Source organism: Colius striatus, chromosome 14, assembly GCF_028858725.1.
Source record: "Colius striatus isolate bColStr4 chromosome 14, bColStr4.1.hap1, whole genome shotgun sequence".
Taxonomy (NCBI): domain Eukaryota; kingdom Metazoa; phylum Chordata; class Aves; order Coliiformes; family Coliidae; genus Colius; species Colius striatus.
This window is the reverse complement of record NC_084772.1, coordinates 9589630-9597629: the sequence shown is the minus strand read 5'-3', so window position 1 is coordinate 9597629 and position 8000 is coordinate 9589630. Positions and strand designations below refer to the sequence as shown.

At 38.6% G+C, this 8000-nt stretch overlaps 1 long non-coding RNA gene across 1 annotated transcript in view; it reads right to left on the bottom strand.

Moving 5' to 3' along the window:
- Positions 1 to 962: 962 nt before the first annotated feature.
- Positions 963 to 8000, bottom strand: part of LOC133626691 (uncharacterized) — a 36110-nt gene continuing 29072 nt past the window's right edge. Inside the window, exon 4 of the long non-coding RNA XR_009819730.1 lies at positions 963 to 1156. This is a non-coding gene — a long non-coding RNA (uncharacterized LOC133626691). The remainder of the gene's footprint in view (positions 1157 to 8000) is intronic.

Here is an 8000-nt window from a genome sequence, read left to right as displayed (position 1 = left end):
TGCCCCGCGCCGCCGCTGCCGCAGTAGCTCCGCCCACCCCCGCGATGGCAGCGCCGGGCAGCGGCGCGTGCGCGGGGAGGCGCCGGTGCCGCCGCTGCCGGATTGTGTGCGCGGTCGCGGCGCTCAGGGGACGCGTTGCTGTGGGCTGCGAAAGGGTCTCAGCGGCCCCGCCGCAGGGCTGAAGCGTCAAGACAAGGGGCTGCGGGGAAATCGGGGAGAGCCGCGGGAGAGGCTTGCCCCGAGCCTAGCCTCTCGGCGCCACCTCCCAGTGCGGCCGGGGCTGCTGCGCGATCGCCCCTCTCGGGTGTTGCCGGTGCGGTTGGAAGCCGGGCGGTTCCACAGAGGCGCTCTGCTTCTTGGTTTTCCCGTCTGCACGGTCGTATCTTTAATTCGAGGCAGAGGGGAGCTCCTTTTTTGCCTCCTCGCTTACTGTGCCCCGTAAGCTGTACCTGCAGGATGAAGTTGGGTTGGAAGATACAAGCAGGCAAAAAGTGTTAAATGTTTTTCTAGTCTTCATCTCAATGCAGGGAAAGAATAGGCTGAAGTTGACGGGGAGGGTTGTCGCCTGCCATCCCTTTATCTTTAGGAGCCTGGTGGTTCAACAGTTGGCAGATTCAGTCGTGCTCTGAAAGTTGTTAACACTTGCAAATTTGATGGGTTTGCATCAGTGTGCTAATTTTCCTGTCACTCCCACGTAAAAATATTAATAGCAGAATGTTAACTAACTACACTTTTATGTTTCTTGTAAGATACATTTTTAAATACACCAGCAAGAAATACTCATTTTGATGCATCAGAATGTAAAAGTTTCATATTCTCACAAAATATTTATATCCGAATCATTTACCTCTGGAGTTTAAAAAAAAAAAAAAAAGGAAAGTGATAATGACAACACTGATTTAAACGGGAGTTTGGGTTGGGTTGGTTTTTTTGGTTTTGTACTACAAAAGGAGAAAAGTCCAGCTCAGTCTCAACAACAAAAAATATTTTTGAAGATTTATATTTAAAGTACAGCTGCCAACAAATATTAAAGAACGGGCCTGTTTATGCTTTTACGTGGGTAGCTTGAGCACATCAGTGAAGCTGGCTCCGGGCCCAATGGGACTGAATTTTTATGTTGCATCAGTAGTTTAGTCATGAACTCAGTTTGCTGCACCTATGCATTGAGGAAAAAAAAACATTGGAGGAGAGGCAGTTTTAGTAAGACTTGTCTATACTTCTCCTTCAGGGAAACTAACCTAAAAGCAGTTTAGAGGAAACTATTTTCAAGTGACTTTTGCAGCTATTAAAATGTTAATACCTTCTACAAGCTCATTACTGTGTTACTTTGATGCATTTGGTCAGTTCTGGGTGAACAGAAATCTAGAGAGTATTTATTCATCCACCAGACAGTCTGCACATTTTTTTCCCTGGCAGGCAAATGAGAAAGACACCTCTTTTCTCAGGCACAAAAAAGACCAGCACTTGTCATAGTTTCTCACAGAGTAAAATTTTTCTTACAGCTGAAGGCTCAGTGGTCTTATCCTCCTGTGGTTTGTTGACCTTTCCTACAGATCAGATAGTTAACAGTATTGTACTTGCCAGGTAAGCTTATCGAGAGTCTCACTAGTGCTTGATTTATTCCACTAAATTGTTGAGGCTAATTTATTTCAGGTTCTGTGAAACTTGAAAATGGAATTCCAGATTCATAAAAGACCACGGATGCTATAGACAAGCAATATGTTCTTATTGTAGATTTTTCAGTGACGTGATTTCTGCACATAGCTTAAATGTACACTGTAAAAACTGAAACTTCTTCCAAAAGGCCATATAGAAGGATATAGACATGTATTTATAATGAGGAACACGTGAACATTTAGGACATAAAACAGGGAAGTCGTGATATTGTAAACTTGACAACAGTAAAGAGATACATCCTCACCTTAATCACTTGAAATATGGTTCCTTTTACTAATCTTGATGGTTAATCCTCTCATGACAAACTCCACAGGTGACAATCTTAGGATAAATTTTTCCTTTTCTAAATTTTAAAAGCAAATCTCTTTCCTTACAGAAGGTTTCTCACATTTACTGCCTGAAGTGACTGGTTGCAGTTCTGGTTTCAAGTACAATCACACCAAGTCAGTTACTATCTTTTCTTGTTGATAACTTATCTCTATGATTATTAGGGCCAGATCACCAATGAGAGCTCCTGAATAAAACATAATAACAGAGCTCTGGATTATGCTACTCTTCACATGGAGACTGAGGAAGTGCAGGGCTTTTAATCACCTCTAACCTGTTTAGGCTTCACTTTTCCCCCCTGGACCACAAGGAGAGCGTCTTTCCACCCTTCTTTTAGCAGTCCACTTAAAGAAGGAAGAGCCATCTCAAACTATCCTAGTGGGGAGGGACATACATTATAAGGGACAGAGACTCCATGAAGACAGCCCTTAAATGAAGGAGATTAAGATCTATATTTGTACAGAATAATGTACTTCTTGTACTTCTAATTGCACTTGCTTTCATAAGTTTTTCATATAAATATTTGTAACTGTGTGTATTCACTAACATATGCAAGTTAAAGATACTGAAAAATCTATTCAATACACGTTTGTTGTTGTTTTATGCTCTTAAATCAAATGATGTCATGCAAAGATGTTATGGCATTTAAATGACAAGAAGGATCTGTTTGGTAAATTTTTTTCTAGTTGTTTTCCACTGGAAGCCTTACTTGTCACAACTGGCTACAGTAGAAGCTTTCACATTATTGCAACACAAAGGATTTTGACTTCATGTGACAATGTTGATAGAGGTAATTGCTCCAGATGCCTTCATATTTTTGCTGGGCTAAAAACTAAAGACAATAAAATAACCTCAAAATTTTGATTTTAGTTTACTTACATAAAGCAAAAGAGTACTGATGCTTATTAAACTGTTCTACAACTAAGATTTTCACCACTGGAACACATAGCTTTTAAACTTTAAACAATTAAAGTAGACTTTAATTGCCATGCTTGTACTTAAAACTCATCATATAAAGTACACATAGTCAAAATGTAATATAAGGTGGCTTAAATCCTGAATATGGATAGTGGTAGAACACCACTGAACTTTGATTATCATTTCTCCACACAAACATACTCTAAGTGGTTTTCTAGATGCTGTGGGAATCTAGCTGCTATAAGTTACAATAAGCACATGTAAGTATTAACTTTGTCTATTACAGATAAATATAGCATATATACGTATACAGTTTTGTTTGATCTGGTTTTCCTGATTCTGTTCTCAACGCCTCAACTATAAAACCATCCTTGCTACAATCTCATACACAAATTTCTCTTCCTGAAGACTGCAGTTAATGTTCTGAGACAGCAGTGTAGTACTACCACACCCCTAGCAGGACCAATGCAACAGGAAAACCACTAGACCTATGCTAGGGCAGGAATTTCTGAGAGGTAAATTACATTTATGCCTAGCAAGTACCCTTCAGATTCCCAGTTTGTCATGCCAGCCCTCTCCATCTTTATTACCAATATTGTAAAATGAATAAGGAATCAAACATTTTATCATTTGCAACATCCTTTCCTGGGACAGGACAACCTATTGATTTTTTACTATCCTTCCACCTCAGTGAGTCTCTGTCTTTGAGCCCAGTTCCCACGCAGGGGCTGAGAAGGCTAAAGCGTTTTGGGCCCCCACGTGTGTGTTGTGGTTTCTGTGCGAGTACAGAGTCACTGAATTGGCTGATTTGCCCTTTTCCTTTTCTTCTAAGTTCTGTCTGCGAGGGCGGGGTTTGTTTCCCTTTGTGCATATTGTTATCAGACTATACCAATTCATTACCAGCAGAGGTCTTTCTCCCAATATGAGAAAAGTTTCTTTTTTATATAAACTGTGACTGTTGCCAAAGGCACAAATGTGTTCTGTGTAGACAGGACGTCCAGATTTCATCGCCGAATCACGGCCAAATCCATGCAACCAGGACCCTGAGTACTTTTGGATTTTTTTCTTTGTCTTAACGGAGAAGGTTCAGACATAGCGTAACACAGACAGACTCTCTCGGTCTTTAGGACAGCAGGGGGCTCTGCTGTGCACAGTAAGGGTATCTAGTAAAGGAGTTAATGAATATACAAGAAAACTAACTGAAATGTTAAAATACCTTGCCTCTCCGTGTAGAGCAAATAAACTAGTCAGTGACAACTGTTCAACTATTCAAATGCAAACAAAATTATTTTCCTTAATAAATGCAAACAAGATAGCATTAGTAGCTAGACGAGTGATTTTTAAGGTTTACCAAACGACATACATTTTTTTCTTGGTATCATGATTTATTAACAGTTTTGCATCATTTCAAAGGTTTCATCCAGAACTGGGAAAAAAAACCCTAAAAATACCTTTTTAAGGGTACAGGCACTTCTTTTAAGAGACAACAATGAGTGGCACTTTGCAAGACCAAGCCTCATTTAAAATGTGTTTTACACTAATTTAAAACAGAAAAAAAGAAAGTTCTGCCATTTCTCTATTTTATGAGAAGCTACACATTACTTTTTGTCTATTCTGCATGGCTACTTTTTTTTTTTGCTGTTGTCGCAACAGAGTCCAGCTGACCTGGATGGTCTGAGACATTCACGGGAACATAGTGTACATGTGTGCCACATCAGCTTCTTGCACACTACAATATTTTGGCATGCAACTATCATTTTGCAAGAAAAAAAACAAAGTAGGAGCAATTCACATATAATCCACATTAGAACTGGAGAGAGATCTTTTAAAGTTACATCTCTGATAACCACCACAGACAGATTGGAAGCATTTTGCTCTCCTGCAGTAGTTCTTTGTGAGCTCTTTGAGACCTGTCTAAAAGCTGATAATGTGCAGCTAATTGAAAAATTAAATTCCTAAAATGCTGTGCAACCTTGTGTCAGAAAGGTTGTAAAATACATCCTGATTAACTAATGACTTCCTAATTAGTCTTTCTCTTCCTAAATAGTCTTTCTCTATTCAGTGGGGTTTTTAGTCTTTTCACAGATGAAGTACTACCTAGAGAATTATTTTTATGTCTAAAAATACATAGGTATTCATACCAAGAACAGAATGTATCAGTGGAAAATTACAAATAATTGGAAGAGCTAGATGATAACATCTGCAAGTTACCATGAAAGAACTGGAAGTTGCAATGTTACAGTGTCCTGTACAAAAATCAATTCATTATATAGATGAGCTTTAGTCCCATTTTCTGTTATTCTGGTTTTGGCAGTTTTGGTAGTCACAATAGTCTGTGATACTCAGTACTGTTACTATGCTTCTCATCAGTAGATTTCAGGATAGCTCTAATATGAACACCTTCTGAGTTCTTCCATAAGAAATTAAAGTTGTGTCTAACAAGCCCTTTGTTTCATTCTGGGTTTGGTTTTTGGGTAGGGGGTGGAGTCTTTTTTTCTTATCATGAGAGAATGAAAGCTGGTAAATGTTAAGATATGAAGTCACTGAACCAACATTTTTTCCACTGACTGCATTAAGCTTTAGACTAGATCTTAAAGGTTTGTGTTCAGTTTGCAGAACAGTACAAACAGTGATTTCTCTGAAGATGATCCTTATATTCTGAACTGCTGCCATCAGCAATATGTCACAGGAAACAGCCATCCTCCACACTTGTACAACACAGAATACACAAAGGGTTTGCTCTTTGTGCCTAAAAAACATAGTTTTTGTAATGTTTCCATTTACTGTGTCCTCAAAGATTCCCAAATACTTTTAACAATACTTTGACATTTTAAGTTTTAAGAGTAGTTTTCTATCTAATGCCTTTACTTAAACGAAACAGCAGAAGAAAAATGAATGCCTAGTTACCATGTGTGATTATTATCATCATGGGGTTTAAACCATGCAACTATTCACAACAAAGCTGGCTGAAGTTCTGTCCAAATGGAAACATGTGACAGCAACTGTTAGTCTGCTTACCAAGGTTTTTCTACAACTCTGTTTTTACCTTTCTGTGTATTTATGCATTTGCTCCTGTACTGTATCTTCAACTCCTCGCCATGAACATGAAATTCATTATGTTAACTTCTTACAACTGCAAGAACACCATCCTGTGTCTTTATGACTAAAGATGGAATACAACACAGCGATCAAGGAAGTGCCTTTGGTAAGCAGCACTTGCCACCTTCTTTGTCTGGCTTGTCTGAAACTTGAGTTCATACAATTTGTATCGGATACATAAAATAACTGTTGGTTAGGTCAGTTGATCACCATAGGTCAACTTACAAAAGCTAACATCTTCTCCAAAGGGAAGCATGAGCTTGTAATCATGTGTGCTATCTGCAGTTGAACTCCAGGGGCAGGGGGGAGAGAGAAAGGAAGATTGCCTTAAATAAATACAAAAAGACACTTCATCCTTAATAGGTCATTGCACAAGATTTTTACAGCCATGAATTATCTAATTTCACAGCTTATGAGGTAAGTTTTCTTTTGTTCATATGATACATAAGTAGGCCAAGCCACAGTAAGTCAAAGGCATGCACAAAAACACAGTCACACTGACATCAGAGTGGAACGCTGACCCTCCTGAAGGCATCAGGAGCTTTGCTGCTAACTTCAGAAAGCACGAAGATAAGCACAGCTTGGCCTGAACATTGCAAATTCATCATACTCTGCTTGCTTTCCTGAAAGTATCTGTATTAAAATAAAGCTTGGAGATAAATTTATCAGAATTAAAGCAACAGATACCTCTGCTGTAACACAAACACCACTTCAGAGTACATTGAACATGTAAAGGTTTCTTTTCATCCTATTTATTTCCTGTGTGCATTTCTAAACTTACAAAATGAATCAGAGGTGGAATTTGAAGTTTGCATTTATTCACTCAAAAGTTTTACTAAAAAGGTATGCTTTGGATTGTGCAACATGCGTTCTAAGATTGTTAGCCTTACTCCAATGCTGCCATGCTACACTGTGTGACAAACAAGCAACATTACGGAATTTGCAAACAAAGTCTGAGGTCTTGCTTGGATTGCCAGCTAGAGACTGAACCAGTGATGTCAGATAGTCTGTACCTTTCCCTTCTGGGGGATCAATCAGAGATAGTGTGGTAGTGCTGGCTGGAAACTTTCTGCTATGCCAGCTGTTTCTTGGAGGTGGATGAGGGGTGGAACAGTAGGTGTGGACCAAGATCAAAGGTTTATTTGTGGTTCCAAAATTTAGTGGTTTCAAGTCCATTGGACTTTGATTTTTAATAGGCTGAGTAGCATCTCAACCTTGGTTTCTAATGAGCATTGAAACACATTCAAATCAAGATGTCTGGGAAGTCTTCTTGTATACACTGAATGTACATATTACAGTTTTAAACAAGTTGGACATTTCAGGTGATTTGGTTAAAAGCTTACTACAAAATCAGTTCTAGTTTTGGTTTTGTGCTATATTTGACCTTGGCACATCTTACACAGCTTGAAATCTTTTCTTCTGAACTACATTTTATCAAACCTGGAAAAAAAGTACTATGATGCCACTTATTAATTATCAGTCAAAAAGCCAGATTCAGGTAACACTTGGCTTTCCAGATACATGATGGTCCTTTCAGCACAAAAAACATCCAATTTCTGTTATTTTGTTAACTATGAATTGACTAAAATTCTTAAGTAGCAATCGTTTTTAAATTAGCACAAAGTCAAAGATAAAATATTGCTCTTGAAATAGAATAAAGATTGGAACAAACTACTTGTGAAACTAAACACTGTGGCAAGCAGGTGATTGTTAGAAGAAACAGTAAAACCAGGAAAAAGATTCAAGATATAATTGTATGGGATGAAGTAAAATCAAACACAGCAAAAGCAGCTTGCTTTCTCTTAATCAACCAAGGAAAGATACCAAAACACACAGAACAGAACTCAAGTCTCAAACCATCTAATTGAGACACCTAAAATAGGAAGTTGGTTTTCTATATTCTCTCTCAGTGGAGAAAGGGAGAGTTAAAACAAGGTTCCACAAAAACATTTCATAAATAAGCCTGATTTACAGCCCAG